Source organism: Lagopus muta, chromosome 5 (genome assembly GCF_023343835.1).
Source record: "Lagopus muta isolate bLagMut1 chromosome 5, bLagMut1 primary, whole genome shotgun sequence".
In the NCBI taxonomy this organism is placed as follows: Eukaryota; Metazoa; Chordata; class Aves; order Galliformes; family Phasianidae; genus Lagopus; species Lagopus muta.
Genome location: NC_064437.1, coordinates 4284273 through 4300629, shown reverse-complemented (window position 1 = coordinate 4300629; position 16357 = coordinate 4284273). Strand labels below are relative to the sequence as shown.

Sequence of the window (16357 nt, the reverse complement as noted above, 5' to 3'; positions counted from 1 at the left end):
TGACAAAGTGCAAGGAGGTTGCCAGCAGAGGGCTGACCCAGCAAAAAGCTGGTTTATTTATACATTTCAGCATGTGCTGAATGTGTGTGCTGAGTGGAAGGAGTGAGGGAGAGCAGTGTGATGAAAAGCACGCTTTGCAAATAAATGGATAGTAGGGTTGCACGTTTGAGATCTGTGCACCAATTTCCAGTGAGAAAACGTCCCATGGGAGCTCACAGAAAGAAAGGAACCAGTTCCCAAGAGGTCCCTGCCCCCCACTCAGCAATCAGAGGCTAATGGTACTGGGCACATGTTGTATCTGATTTCCAAAAGATGAGCTGGGCTGTTAGATGGCCTTCCCATCCCTGGTGTTGCAACCCTCAAAACTGAGAAGCTGTGCTCATTTGGGACCAGCTACCTCCTTCCTTTACTCACCTCTGTAGTACAATTGGGAGACAGGGAAAAAGTCTTGGTGTCTACGGCACAAAACCTGCACAACTTTGAATCCTGCTTTTTACATGCATATAATACTGTTGTCATGAACTATTAGGTCATGGCCTGAACCAGTGATTGAACACCTGGTGAAGGGGAGCAGCCAGCCCTGAGAGCACAGGTGGAAGCAATTCACCTGTGCAACCAGAGGGGTCCACCCCTCCCTAACCTCATTTAAGGGCTGGCAGCTGTAAGAGAAAGATCTCTGCTTGGATATTCCTTCTTTTGGAGTGTTTGGTGAGCCTTGATCCTTGGAAAGGGGTAAGTGATTCTTTCTTTTTTTTATTACTGGAACATGACTGCTGTTTTCTTGGGTTTAAAGCAACTGTATCTGCTGCTGCTTACATATGTTAAACAAGAAACGCGTCTTGCTGTGTTTGGCTTCTTTAGGATTTGTGTTAGCATTGCTGATTGTTGTTATACTGCTAGCTGGTAAGCTGTGTCCAGGAAGCATGCCTGCTTGCCCTCAGCATTCACGAGTCATTGGGTCATTCCTATTGCATGTGCAGTATACCTCAAATGCTTCTTAGATACTCAAAAAATACACAGTGTCCGTGTTTACTGAATTGGCTTTTTTTTTTTTTTTTTTTTTAGTGTTACAAGGCAGGCATGGAGAGGAGACCTTTCTCAGGCTCCATGTTTCTTTCTGCTCCCTAAACAACTCATTAATCACTTGTACAACATAACTGAACTCCAGGCTACTGCCTTCTGCCTTGAAAACAACACTGTCCTTTCTGAAGCATCAGTGTCTGGGAAGCATGGTCTTTGTTGTTGTGTTTTTTCTGCAATCTGATGTAGCCCTGAGTGTCTGTCTTGCTGGGAGCAACAAATGGGTCCAAGCTTTGTCTACATCTGTGAAGGTTGTCTGAAATAAACCTGTCTGAAAACAGGTTGATAAGCTGGAGAAAAATGTGGTGCTCAGTCCTTCATGCACCTCACTTGGATGAACTTTGGGTTATGGTGTGGACAAGTTCTATTTGGGTTCAGAGGAGTTGTTTTTGTTGCTGAGGTTGACTTTTGACGTTTCTCACCCTGATCTCATTATGTTTCTGCCCATTAAAAGGCCACCTAATTCCCCTCTGGTCCACGTGGGTCTCTGGAAGTTCATCAGGTGTCAGGCTGAGATGAATTGCCAATGGCCCAAGCAGGGTATTAAGCTGTGTATGAAGAAAACCTCCTTGACCTGATGAATCTCAGAGCCAGTCAGGGAAGGTTATTGACAGAGAAGTCGAAGCAGAGCATGGGGAGTTCTCATCTGTGGGAAAACACCATGGGGCTCAGTGAGAGGAGGAGAGGCATGGCCTTGGGGTGCCTGGAGTGCTTCAGTGGCCGTGGTCTAGCTGCAAACTGAAGGATCTCTAATAGAGGATAAGCAGGGAACCTGTCCTTTTCACTAAGAAATGAAAATAAGCTTTGAAAATGGAAACTAAATTCAGAAAGAATAAGTTTGGGGGGGGGGGGGAAACAACCATCCACTAGAAAGCATTGCTGTGCTGAGGTCAAGGCAGGGAAGTGTCTACATGGGGTTAAGGCACAATATGTGGTGAGAAAGGGGGATGGTGGTGAAAACAGAATGGGAGAAGACAAAGACGCTGCTTCCCCCATGCTCCTCTGTCACAACAAGTCTACTTTGTGACCCCATCACATCTGCCTCAATCTGTCTTCATTTGGCTCTGAACAGCGATAGAGAGCTCAGCAGGTTTTCATTATGGCAATGTGATTAGGGCTCGTGATGACTTGTGGAAAATCCTCCCCTTTATACAAAAATGGCTAGATGGGCCTTGCTGATTTCATGCTGCTGCTGGAAAATGGGCCTGGGAAGGCTGACCAGAGGTTGGCACAAGGGGGGAGGCTGTATTTTCCTTGCAATTCTTTGCTTTTAGCACTAACAACCTGGTAATGCCTCCCAGCTTGCTGCTTCCTTCAGCCAGCCCTGTGCTTGTGGTTAGTGCTGAAGCTCATTGTGCTGAGCAATTGCACTTTGTTATTTTAAAAATCACAATACAAAAAAAGATATTTCATAGTGGGGAAGAAGCCAGTCTTTGCCACGCCATGCTTGGTGAAAGTGAGATGCTGCTCCACTAAGCATCACAGGGATGGTCAGTGTGAGGCAGGTGACTGTAGAGTCATGCCAGCTACTTCTGACACTAACAGATTAATAGTCCTTTAAAAAAGAAAACTTGCCTTTATTGTGCAGCCTACAGGAAGCTACAATGAGCTGATGTAAGCCTGAGGAGCATCCAGGGAGTATTCACACCTCTGCAGCTTTGTGTGTCCACTTCATATCACCGGCTGGCAGCATCTGTTGCTTTATGTTGGTGTCTGCAGGCTGCCTGGTGCAGAATGCTTCTGGGAGCTCAGGAAGGTGTTGAGTTCTTCCCTGCATGGAGTATGATCAGGCTGACACCCTAATATTCCATGTCACCTGGCATCAGAGCAGTGCACTAACAGTGCTGCATTGCTTATGAACTGCATCTCTTGCTCCTTGGTCTGAATTTCAGCAAGGAGAAATACCTCATATAATGTTCATTGTCACTATTACCTGTCTTTCTACAAGCACTAGAGAAGCATGCCCCAGCTGGAGTATGAAATGCCCCATCCCTAGAACACCCAAGGTCAGGCCTGATGGGGCTCTGAGCTTCTGATGGAGTTGTGCTCATTGCAGGAGAGATGAGCTAGATGACATTTAAGGGTCCCTCCCAACTCAAATGAATCTATGATTCCGTAAGTGCTGCTTTTCATTGGCAAAAATGCAAAAAATGGCAGTCCTTTCTTAGACATTCTGCTGTCTTATGAAACAGACATGGCTTGAGTCACATTTACTGGGAGGGAGGAAAATGTTCCCACAACCTGGCATGTCAATGTCTTCTTGAGCTCTGAATAAGTGTGCTTGGAGCCCTGATAACATGGCACCAATGATATGTTTTATGGGGTGATGGGTTGGCGGTTGGACCAGATGATCTTCATGGTCTTTTTGCAGCCTCTATCATCCTATGCCACATACTTTCTCCAACCCTGTGGACACTCTTATACCTTGTATGCCTTCCTAGAGGAACAATTCCTCTTTGGAGGCAGAAGAGATGCATGTGCTGATGACCTTTTGTGTCTTTTTACATGTGCATGGATGCCCTAGATGCTCTTGACTAGGTCAGTGAAAACTGCTGACTCCATCCCTCCCCCCACCAGCCATGAAGGGGTTTGGGACTTGGTTAGAGGCTCTGACAAACATCTCAGGACTCTGGCAAGACAACGAGTTGCTCCCAGGTTGTACCAGGGCTTTGCCAAGCCTCCTTGACTTCTTGCAATGAAACTTGTCCCTCTGGGTGCTCAGAGCCAGCCTAGGGCAGGTCAAGACATCCCCATTGGCTGGTTTGGCAGTTTCCAGCTTGCTGCTGCCCATCACAGCTCTGCACCTTCCTTTCCAGCCACTAAGGTTGCAACAGACTTTTCCTTTCCTTTTATTTCTCTTTTTCTTCTGGTTCAGTGTGGATTACAAATAATGTCTGAAGCTCATCAAGGAAATGACTTCAGGTTTTAAGTTCTTTGCTGGGGTTGCTTTGAATATGTGGGTGCTTTTCTGCTGTTTTTTTTCTTTCCTATGCATCCGATAAACAGCTTCCCCTCTAGAAATGAATGCAGGATGATATCACAGCTCAGTGAAATGCACTTGTTGCTTTAGCTCTCCTTGTGTTTCTAAGAGCTCACTCAAATTTCACCAAAGTTGGCTCTATTTCAAAGCCTAAGATGATGGATCATTGGGCCAGATTTCTCCTCTTGCTTTTACTATTCCGGAGCCAGAAAAATTAATAACACTGTGATTTTACTAGGGAATGTTATACATTACCAACCATGAACACTTGAATGTAGGTATTTGCCATGACCGCCTTGCTGGCTCATTTAACCACTTTCCTCTCCTCAAGCTCTGGGTCCTTACAGCAGATTTTTCAGGTGGAGCTGTGTTCACTTCTATTTTGTGAAAGGAAGGAGGAAAACACAACTTGACAGAGGGGTAGGAGCCACCTCACCTACCTATCAACCTATGTTAGCTAGTGCCCATTGCAGTCAATGAGGAGACACAGGCTCCTCAGGAGTGTAGATGCCCAAAACACACTGTAGATATCTCAGTCTTTTCACTGAGTACAGATGGAGTTGGGGGCAGTGAGATGAAATCTGCCTGAGCTAAGAGACAACGATTTTTTTTTTTTTTTTTTATAGTGTAAGAAGGAATTAAATTTTTCTCCCACACTACTAAATTTCAGTTTTCTCTTCAGAGTTACAGCACTTTCCTTTGAACTCGGTGCTACCCAAAACTCAGTGAGGACTGGATCTCTGGGACACCTACAGAGAAGCATTTGCAGAACAGGAGTTAAAGTCATGTTCCATGGGTATAAAGATTCTCATGGCTTTGCAGGAGTGGGGAAAAAAAAAACCCTATCTATGCAGGATAGGGTAACTTTAAGTTAAATATATTTCAGGGATGGCTACTATTAGGATTACTACTGTACAAGGATCTGTCTTCTGGCGCATAAAAAAGCATACTATTTAGGTGGTTGTAATATTAATTAACGATCACCCTCTCAGATGAGTGCATTATGGAGTGATAGGTGGCACTTTGTATAGACTAGTAATCAAAAGCCAACTGATTTTTTTTCTGATCCCATACAAAGTTCATCTAGAAAATGGGAGATTGTTAGAAACCTTGTTTGAGAAAGACTGGCACTTTTTTTTTTTTTTTTTTTGAGAGGAAAGGGAGGGAGATTTATGGCTTTCCCTTAAGGAAATTATGACTCCATCACACAGTTACCAATGCAGAAAGAGGGCAATCCATGATTCTTGCCCTTTATCTTAGGGATGTTAATTCAATTTGCATCTTGGGAAATAAACTTCATTTCTGTAAAGTCCCTGAACACCTCACACAGGCAGAAGTCAGGAGGAAAACTGTTGAAGAGTGATCCTTGAGAAGTCTGGATCCACAGGAGTGCTGGGGAGGGTTGAATGTCAGCTCTACGTCCAAACCTCAGCCAGTAGAAAAAGGATGACATCTCCATGATTACATTTCTCCAGCTGGTTTCTTAATTCCTTTGCCACATGGATGTGAAGTGCTACTTCCTCCTTTCTCCAGAGAGTTCAGTAATCTTGTTTGTGCACCAGTGGCGATTAAAAAATGGATTGCTCAGGTTGAAGGCATTTTAAGACCAGCAGGCTGGCTAAAGCAGATATAGCTGGTTATGGGAGACTGGTAAAGGCCCACATAGAGTGGCTCATTACCTTGAGACTCTGTGACTAATGTTTTGAGATTTGTTTGTTGGCACTGATATTTTGAATGGCCCCAATGCAGTCTTGTCAATGGTGCTCTGTCCCACTGGGGCAGCTCCTGGCATTTTTCTTCCCACACATTGCACTCAAGACAGCATTTTGAGACTACTGGGACTGAGAAAATCATTCCTCATCCAGACCATAACTGAAGAAACTTCACGGCCAGATCAGTGCAGCTGACTCCATTTGGCAGTTTGGACAAGGATGAATATCAGTCTGGAGTGGTGGGAATCAAGAGTGGTGATACAAGCAGTGTTAAGCTTAAAATGGCATTGTGCTATGCCAAGTTTTGCTGGGTATAAACATCTGCAAGCAGGAAAAGGGATATCATCATCTTGAAAAATGAAACAATGTGAAGAGGTTTCCAGTTTGGTGCTGAAGGTGTTGGTTGGTTGTGCACCATTTGGATGTGTTGTTGAATACAGGTGATATCATCCATCTGACAGCACTCAGCTGAGAATTTCTTTCAGAACAATTGAAATGAGCTGCTCATACCATCAAGGAAACAGAAAGCAGAGAAGCTAACAAGCCAAATCTCTTTTCAGGACAAAGCAGCAAAACCATCACTGAAATACGAGCAGTAAACATCAAAGAAAGGCTGATGTGGTTTTTGATATACCTGGATGTCACTCCTCCCCCCTCCATGTTCAACATATTGTGTCAGCTGAAATGCATTGGGCCCCTCCAAAGCAACAGCAAATATCTGGGAACAGATCCAGCGTTCAGGAGAGCCTTTCAATAACTGCAGTGATCATGAGCTCAGGCCCAATGTGATAGAGTATTGGTTTGCTCACTTGGTTTTTTGTTTCTCAGGTAAAAACTTTTTGCCTCTCTGCTGAGAGAACAAGTCATTCGACTTGGTTTTTTTTTTTTTTTTTCTTTTTTTTAGGATCTCAACTTGCTTGTGTGAGATGACAGCCCAAGAGTATTTGCCAAAAGTTGGGAAAATGCCAAGTTTTCATTAAACCTCTTGTAAACCCCAAATTGCTGTCCTGCGAGGCTACATCTGGCAAGGAAGCCATCTGTGATTCGTATAGTCTTGCTCCAACAAAACGACAACAGTGTGAAAAACTCTTTTCTCTGGTCGGCAGTGAACTGTAAAAGTAACATTAGTAATAGCTTCTGCAGGCTCAGTAATGACATAATTGACATTGGCTGAAAGCACAAGCCCCAACTGCGGGGTCTTGCCAAGGCTCTGGATTGATTCATATCATCCTTCAAAAATACAGGTCGTAGTCAATAGCCCTCTTGGATGCTGCTTCTCACACTGGTGTTGAGACTGCTCTCCTCCTGAGCTGTGTCTGCAGTGAAGTCTTGCAGAGTATGAGCCTCCTGACCCCAGCCAAAAAAAGGGGGCTGTTCTGCTTGACTGGAGCCATTTGCTTGATCCATAAACAAGGTCTGAATTTGCAATTGTTTGAAAACCTGCAGTTTCACAGAGAAGTGCACATTGCACCTAGTAATCTCTTATATCTGCAGCAACATGACCCGGTGCATTTTATTTAATGCAGAGCTCTGGTAAGGAGGCTGGGCTTTAAGCCATCTGCACATATGCTTCTTGGATGCCTGATATTTTCATTTTCCTTCAGATGAGCTGCACTGTGAGGGGGCTCCCATTTATAGCATCCGGGAATCTTTCCAGAGTAAGTTGTGCTTGCCTTGTCTGCAGACCTCTCCTCCCCCCTCAGTCCCCTTCACCCCCATGACTCAAAAAATACAGACCCCAGCAGATGTCCATAGGAGGGGGGAAAAAAAAGTGAGTCAAAAAGCACTGATTTGCTCAAATCTCTTGCTAAGAAAACCATTCCCCAGCTCCCTTTGTGTTTAAAAGCTTGAGGCCCCTGGTTTAGAGAAATCCTAGAAATACAGCTTAAAGATCTCAGTGGGATTGTGCTGTGCTGGGGGGCTGCCTGCTTACTGATGGGGAATGTTTGGAAAAACAGCACCTAACGCCTCCAAGGTTTTCATTTGCACCTCTCCTGTTCTACACATTTCATGGAGAGCCTGGCCTGAGGAGAGGGAGCCTTTTATGTGTTATTTAGACAAGTAAGTGACAAAAAAACACTGACTTGTAGCCTGAATGCTTTGCTGAATCTTTAGGTCTTCCTGGTTCAGGCAGAAAGAAAGAAAGGGCTTACACACTGAGGGAACACCAAAGGAAGAGATGAAGTTAAAGTTAGCAGAGGACTATGAGTAACACAGAACTGAGTGCCTGACCATGGGTGAACCCACATTAGTGAAGAGCAGTGGTGGCTCTTTGTGGGCTGGCAGGCTCCAGGACACAGGAGCTGGAGCAGAAGATCTCATCCCCACACTTACAAAGCTCCCTCAGGAGCTTAGAGATCTCTGAGCATTGCTTCCCCTGATGCCAGAGGCAGAGTCCAAACAGACTGACTGCCAGACAGTGGTTCCAAAGCCAGCACTTGAAACCAAGGCCAGGAGGCTGTAAACCAGCTCTCAGTATGCCCTTCTATGGCTATAGGGTCTGTTGGATCTTGCCTTTGGCGTGGTTTGAAGCTCCCATGGGCTGTAATCTGTGGTCTCTTTTTTGTTTTACACTGACTTTACAACATGAGCCTTCAGGGGATGTTCATGGCTGACTTACTGGGTGGGAAACAGGGAGTTCATAAGCTTACAAGGGTTTGTCTGCCAGAGCTCCTGACTGTGGCAATGCAACGCTGCTCCACAAAGAGAAGGTCACAGACCCTTTTCAGTGCAACTACTCTTGGAAGGTTTTGCAAGCCCATCATGCGGTAGGGATGGATCCCCAGCATGGTTTTGTAACACCATTATGCTGAGGCAATAGTACTCTACTGATGCCTTCCAGAAATAAAACCATGTCCTACCAGGCATGGCCTGAGGGATGTGGGACTCAAAAGGCTCCAGTTTGTCCAGCGCTGTCAAACACCACATCTCTGCTACCAAGGAAGGACCGATGTCACCAGTAGGGCTAGACCCACTCTATGGCATAGAGAAAGCCCAACTTTTTTTTGCTGTTCCTAGGAGATCCCAGCCAGATTATCCTGGACAATGGGGACCAGGGGCTGGCCACCTCACTGCCTTCTAGCTCATCAGAAGCCCTTCTGCACTGACACTTTCTGATGAAGGATACTCCGTAAATCATTTCCTGCTGCAGGGGGATTGGAACTGATGATCTTTGAGGTCCCTTCTAACCCAAGCCATTCTGGGGTCCCCCAGGAAGCTCCCATCCCCTCCAAACCACTACTCTCATATTCTGATGGAGTATTTGTTCCTTAGTCCTGATAAACCAAGGTTGGAGAAGATAGCAAAGGGGAAAAATGCATAATGCAAGTAGGGAAGCAGACAAAATGAACAGAAATCTGATCAAGGGTGGTCACTTCCTCCATTTGTATGAGGATTCAGGAAGTCCATTACAAAGCACTTTATCACTGTCACTTAATTCCAACTAGGTTACAAAAGATTAATTAGTTTGGCTCCTCCTATTCGCTACCTGCGTGTTGCAGAGGGAGGTGTTAGCAGTGAAGCCCTGCAAAACTCCAGCTGGCACACAAGAAGCTTTCTTTTTCTCTCTAATACCTTAATAATCTGAGCCCAATGATCTTGGGAGACGTTAGCATCCTTCTAGGCATGGAGATGGAAGAAATACACTGGGAACTGCAGACATCCAACATTGTCTCTTTGGGAGGCAGCCTTAGGCTGCCTGAAGCAGGGAGCCTCATTTTATTAGGCTGCTCCTCAAGCTCATGTTACTATCACAGCACTACACAGCCCATTAATAACTCTTGGATACAGCACCAGGGTGATAAGCAAGTTCATTACACGCTGCATTCCAACATTTGGCCCCAAATTCATGGTCCTGAGGAATTCTATCTGATCTCCTTACGATGATTTATGGCCTCCTCTTTTTCTTTTCTACTGATCTTTTCCCTGGTAACCTGAATTTGATGTGAATTAGCTTTGAGTAGGAAAGCCATATCCCATTGCTGAACAACTTCAAACAGAAGTGGGCACACCTGCCAGAGCTTTCACACTTCTACTGTCTATATTCACATGTTGCACCCAAGAGTCAGACAGCCTGCTGTTATCATCTTGGACATCCTGTTATTATGCAAAGATATCAGTAGTTTCAGAGGTTCCTCCATCTCCTGCAGGACCATGATGCACTTCACCTGGCAGCTCACAAAGTAAAATCATAGAATGATTGCATTGAAAGGGGTCGTAAAGATCATCCACTTCCAACTCTACCAATGTGAGCATGGTTGCCACACACTAAATCAGGCACCAGATCAGGATGCCCAAGGCCCCCATCTAACCTGGCCTTGAACACCTTACATATCTCACATTTAGCAAGAAATACCAGTAGCATCAACAAGGTTTCTAGGCTTTTCTCATCTATTTCAGTGCAGATACGATACCTGAGCAGGATACAAACTGATATTCCCTCCCCACTGATCAGTGGACTGCAGGACCTAAAGGAGGAGAAGCATAAGCCAAGAATTAATATTACTAATTTGATAATTACTGACCCTTGAGTATACAGGCAGATCTTAGTGCTAATGAGGATGGGTGCGGTGCTCCTTAGTTCAGTATTCAGTGGCATGGACTTACCTCTGTTCCTCCAAGTCTGGTCTGGTTGGGGATGCCAAAATACCCCGCTCAGCTCTTGCACAGGGTGGTGAATAGACAGATAATAAATAAAACAGATAGCAGGAAGAAAAAGACATTAGACCAAAGATCCTGGACACAAATGTGCAAGTTGTTCTGATCAGCGCCTGTAACTATCAGAAAGATCAATGCAATGGAGTGCTGTTAAATGAGATGTAATGACAAGGAAACCAGTGCAATAGAAAGGTGTTACAAAGGAAAAAAGAAAGTACTCACCTGTCTCTGAAGATCTGGGCTTTCAAGGGAAACCACCCATGGGAGGAATATCTAATCAAAGACACTTCCCCAGGAGCAGTCAGCCCTTAAATTAGGTATAAGAGAGGTGCAGCCAGGTACCACCTTTCCCAGTCACATTGCCTTCACCTATGCTCCCAGGTCCTTTCCCCAGGTGCTCAATCTGTGGTTCAGGCTTTGACTCAGGCTGTGACTCAACAGTCACAATACAACCCCCTTTGAGAAATTGTCTGCTGAAAGATTTGGGTGCTTCTGTACCTTCTAGTATGCAAACTACTATGCACAGACATTGTCCAGAATTCTTCTTATTGTCATGATCATATAAAGGGTCTTGGTTTGCCACTGAATTGGGATTTTGTGGGCATAGCAAATGCAAAGACTAATCCCACACTGTACCAGAAGAAAAGCATGATCACAGAGCCATTCTCACATGCTTTCTCAGGGCTGGCCCTTAGTTCACCACTGGCCAAAAAAAACCTGCAAAGATTTTTTTTTCTTCTTCTTCCAGAGTTTCTTATTCCATTAAGGACGTATTATTATTTCAAACTTAATGGGAATTTAATCAGAAAGGAGTGATGCAGTGACTAGTCACCAGCTGAGCTCTGCAGAGCCCTATAGATGGGGCCAAGCCCATGTGCAGCCCTCCAGTACTCCCTGACCATGTGAACGCTTGCCCTTAGCCAGGCTTTTGGGTTTGGAAATCATTACCACTGCCTCCCTCAGCAATGGCAGCTGATTACAGTAATAGGGGAATTAAAATCCTTTACCTGCTATAGCTCTTGCTCAGCTCCCCTCCCTGCCAAGTGCTATCTTTGTCTGTAACAGCCTGCAAAAGCCAGTCGTGCCTTAAAACAGCAGCAGATGTTTTGTTTTAACAGGGGAGAAGAGAGGAGAAAAGGGAATCAGTGACAGGCTGTAAAGAATAAAGGTGGGAGGGAAAATAGCAAAATGGAATGATCCTGTCTGCTTTTATTCCTCTACTGCCCAGCACAGCAAGTAACTCACTGTTCCTGTGTCACAGGAGGTCTGAGGGTATTTCCAGGTTTATCAGTATTGTTTCTTCTGAAAGTTGCACTCCTAACCCAGCATTTTTGTGTGCCTTGTTGATAACCAATGTCTAAAATAATAGTGTGACTGTGGGCTTGGCTGGGATCCACCAGCCTATAAGGAGGACATTCCAGAGTTGTTCATTTTTGCCAACTACATTCTCACCAAGGAGGCTTCTGGGTTGTTGAAGACCCCTCATATCCTCAGGCATCTCTTTTTAGCCAAGGACAATCCTCTCTTCTGTCCACCTTTCCCCATAAGCATCTCTGAAGACACCCCCCCCTGTGTTCTTTAGCTTTGGAGCTCCCAAGCCAACAGCAACACCAAAGCAATTTCTATAGCTTCCCACGTTAGCAGCTATGGAAAGGAAAGGTAGGATGCCAAGGCTGCACTGGTAGGGTAGGAAAGTATGAAGCTTTTAGCAGTACACTTAGAAGACATACACAGCCAATACGGGCACTAGACCTACTTCCAGTGTATGTTCAGCTCACAGTACATTTTTAGAAGATGTACCAATTATATGACTTCTTTGTATCTTAAAAAGAAATCAAGGATGTAGCCTTCTTGTTCTTGTGCAGAAGAAGCAACTTGATGTAACGAAAACCCACCTGCTTTCCATTTTTAGGGAATTTTTTCTTTCTTGGGATAGACTGTGGACAATTGTCTAACTGCATAAAAGCTGCTCTATTTCCCCTCAATTATAAAAAAATGATATGCTGGATTTGCAACTGTTCTGAGGACAAGTTGTGTGACAAGAATGAATGACTCCTTTTCATTAGTACGTATGTCTCTTAGCTGAGCCTTTTTAGTGGAAAAAAACTGCTCTAAAAGAAGCATAAATGTGACTTGAAGTCTAATGCTCTGCTAACTTGGCAAATGCCAGATGATGAAGTATAGAGAAGAGCTAACCTATAAAGTATCCTATATTTTAACAGCCTGTTTCTCCATTAAGCTTTCTTAGACATCAATAGAACAAAGTGTCCTGTACTGTACGTCAGATGTCTGTGTGCTGTAAAAACATTAAAGCTTTTGTCAGCTCACTACTTTAACCCTTGAAGATGATTGGCGCTCCAGCAAAGTCATCACCTTCTGGATTTTCTTTTCTTTTTTTCCAGAAGGCTGCTGTTGATTTTATGGTTGTGCAGCCACATCATCATTAGTTTTCACCCTCAAGACAATCCAGATGCGGGTGGTGATGTTATTACTGTTGCTGTCATTATTTGCTGGTGAGTTCCTCCATGGATGTTGATATGTTCTTAGATGAAGAAATACCTAAATACAAAGCAAAAGACCCCAAAGGCTGTTTGGGGATAAATTCAGCCTCAGCAAGGCATATTCTACAGGGCAGGAATGTCTGTACAAAGAAGTTGGCAAAAAAGCATCTGTAAGCCATTACAGTTACATGCTCATCTGTAGCAATTGGACATATCAACACAATGGGAAAGGCATTACAAGAAAGACACAACAGAAGGACAGGCACAACAGAAAGGTGCTAAAATGGATAGGAAAAAGATTGCTCACCTGTATTAGAACAGTCTAGTTTTGCAGGCAAAAGCATCAACAAGGAGAAACCTCCAGGAAGTGATCTTACCTCAGTGGCAGTCAGCCCTTAAATGAGGTCTAAGAGAGGTGCAGCCAGGCTCTACCCCTCCCAGTCACACAGCTGAACTGCCTTCACCTGTGCTCCCAGAGCTGACTGGGTCCTTTCCCCAGGTGCTCAATCACTGATTCAGGCTGTGACTCAGCAGTTGCAATGCACCATCCTTGGGCTCTTTCACCCATAAACAAAGCACTGCAGATGTAATTCTAACCTCTGTAGCTAAAGATATAGGAGAGATATAGGGGGAGATGGGGCTCACCTGTGTGTACTGACAAGAAGAAGCAGTGAGGATTTAAGATTTAAGGGCAAGCTTAGGACAGGCATGACTTAACTAAGGTCTCCCCTTGCTGACAAGGGCTCATGGCGCTGGCCAGACTTTGAACCTTCTCACCAGGATTTTTGGCTTTATCGTCATTTCTTCCTGCTTTGTCCTGGTGCCAGTGACTCTCTGAACGTCCTGCTGACCTGAAGCTCTGATAGCCCCACCAGCAGCTCCCACTCACACAATATTTATGGCGTCCTTGTGGCTTCCTGAATGCGTGACCTGGAGATAACCACTGCTCACCCTGGCTGTGGGTACGGCATCTCAGGCAGGTTCCCACCAGGCAGTTGCTGTGCTTACTGTTTGTATGGTGGCTGCTCTGCAGTAATTGTCTGTGCGCTCATGCTGACCTGCAAGAAACTCAAGTTGAGTTTTAAGGACCCTGAGGTCCCACCACTGTTATCCCAAGACCAGCACTGAGACAAGGCTGCCACACTGGCAGACTCACCCCTGTACCATGTTAGCTCTGAAATATCTCTTTTCAAGCCATCTCTAACAATAGGTTCATGATATGATGGGTCTGCTGGCAAATAAAAAGAACAAAGAGACTTTTTCCTGCTCTTTCTCAGTACCTATGGCTTGCCTGCTCTCCACAGCTACATGTGGACATGAAGAAACTATCATCACTGAAAGTAATTTTCTCTCTCTTTCCCTAACAATAGAGTTTATAGTACAGATCATCTCTAAGATCTAGCTTGCAAGGGGTAGCAGCTGTGAGAATAACAAGGAAACAACCAAGTAGCTTTGCCTGATCGGCCTGGGGAAGGTGTCTGTGAGGAGTCCGTGACTGAGCCCTATGACGTAGATGGTCCCTTCCAGTCCTGCGTGCCTGGTGATGGTTGTGGCTCTCTTCTACGTGCCGTTGCCACTGAAGTGTTTGTGTTCCTTGCCACGGTATGTGAAGCAGCTTTACTGGAGCCAACAACTTTTATACCTGGAAGTCACACAAGCAACTCCCACACAGATCTGAAGAACGCACCGATGTGCTGAGAAGGAAACAACAACTGCAAAGTCTGCACACACTGTCACTGTGGGGTTCAATAGGGAGAAACCCAACTTACGCCTGCCCTACCCCTTTGTGAATATTTTGCTCTTTATCTCAAGCAGCTCTCTCTGCTTGCTGAGGAACATTGAGGATAGAAATGAATGCGTCCCTCTCTCTCTTTGTGCTCAAACATGGGAGTTCACATCCTCTGCCTCTTCCTTTCGGCTGCTGGCCCCCTCGAAGAGCAGAAGCACACCCCAGGGACAGCACAACAAACAGGGTGAGGGGTGAGAACAAAAAGCCCTGCGGCCCTGTGAAATGTTGGCCTGGAAAAGGGAGTGTGTTCCAAGGCTGTACCGGTAAGGGCATTAAAAAAGCACCGGGAAAGCAGAACAAAAGCAAAGATAACAAGGCTTCAGTGGTCTTCTCGTGCATGTCTTAAACTTCATGCCTGAGTGGGTTCCCATATATATATTTCCAGAAGGGAAATGTGAGCCTTGCTTATAAAAACTATGAGCTTTCTTCAGAGTTTAACCTCTACCCTTTAAGCAGCAGCCTTAGGAATTGCTTCATGCAGGGCGAAGTGTTCCTCTGTGGCCCACGTGGCTTTTGAAGGGAATAAGCAATTAGAGATTTTCTCACCCTTTTCCTATCTGCTTTTGTCTCTGCTTTTGTGAAAGGTAGGAGCTTTGCAAAAAGCTTTGGGACTTGCAGTTATTGCATCATTCCCATCTTGGCATCCACATACCAGCTCCTCTTCCTGTGCTTTTCACACATAAAGTGCCAAGAGCCCTCTAGCTACCTTCACTACATACCCTTGTAACTAGCTCTAGTAATTTCCCTTGTGACTAGCTGTAGTAGCTATTTCTTGTAACTGCCTCTTGTATATAGCCATAGTACTTCTCCTTGTAGTTACTTCTTGTAACTATAACTCTTACTCTTGTAGACATAACCCTAAGAACAATGTGATAAACATATGTATGTCTACATGCCTGAACTACCTCATGTTTTAGGCATGTAGGCAAACAAACTGATAGGCAGGAGTTCAGCTGAAGAAGAGCTGACTTTGCAATAGCGTTGAATTTCACAGGAAAGGTGTAAGCTGGGAGAAGCAGGGAGCTAACATGCTGCCTATAGGGCACTGCTGTGGTCAGACACAAGTGTTCTGGCCAAAAGAGAAGATGAAGAAGCATAATTAGGTGCCAACTGTTGGCCTGTGATGCCTTTAGCCTCCTTTGCCATCTTGGAAGGAATCAATCAAGTAGTTCTGCCTGGACCTCGAGCTGAGAAGTGAAAATTTCATTCAGAGTCATTTCTTACAGCTGTTGCAAGATTTTGTATGGACAACAGCCCAAGCAAGGAGGGCTGGAGTTGGCAGTGATACCACTTTAATCCAGCCACCAATCGCACCTTGTGTTCTGCTTTCCCGTTTCCCTTTAAGAAAATCTTGCCTCCTGCTTAACTCTAATTTGAGTTATTTGTTAATAGGGGAGATGGTAGGCACTTCAAAGTATGAAGACACAAAATTCTCATTTGCATTTAATCAGCCTCGTTGGATATCACATGGCAATGTAAATTAGTACCCTACTGTGACCAGGACATGAGTCTTCAGCCCTGAGCCATCACCACCCATGAGAGCCCACCCTAGACTTAAGAAGGAAAAACACCACTAAAATTCATTAAAACTCTTAACTGAAAGAAATCGGGTGTTGCAATATTGGTCATGGCTTTTCTC

General features: G+C 44.8%; 1 protein-coding gene and 1 long non-coding RNA gene across 6 annotated transcripts in view; one reads left to right on the top strand and one right to left on the bottom strand.

The window, feature by feature from the left end:
- The first annotated feature begins 200 nt into the window (after positions 1-200).
- Positions 201-6512, top strand: LOC125692894 (uncharacterized). Of its 2 annotated transcripts, none has more exons than XR_007376917.1 (3): positions 201-732; positions 4743-4856; positions 5321-6512. It is a non-coding gene; the product is annotated as an uncharacterized LOC125692894 (long non-coding RNA). The 2 variants fall into 2 exon arrangements; XR_007376918.1 differs by having other exon boundaries at positions 205-732; positions 5391-6512.
- A 130-nt stretch (positions 6513-6642) lies between these two features.
- The window catches only part of PLPP3 (phospholipid phosphatase 3), a 67588-nt gene continuing 57873 nt past the window's right edge, over positions 6643-16357 (bottom strand). For all 4 annotated transcript variants that reach the window (XM_048944045.1, XM_048944046.1, XM_048944047.1 and 1 more), the window contains one exon: positions 6643-13987. The gene's annotated coding sequence lies outside the window, so the exon portion shown is untranslated. The remainder of the gene's footprint in view (positions 13988-16357) is intronic.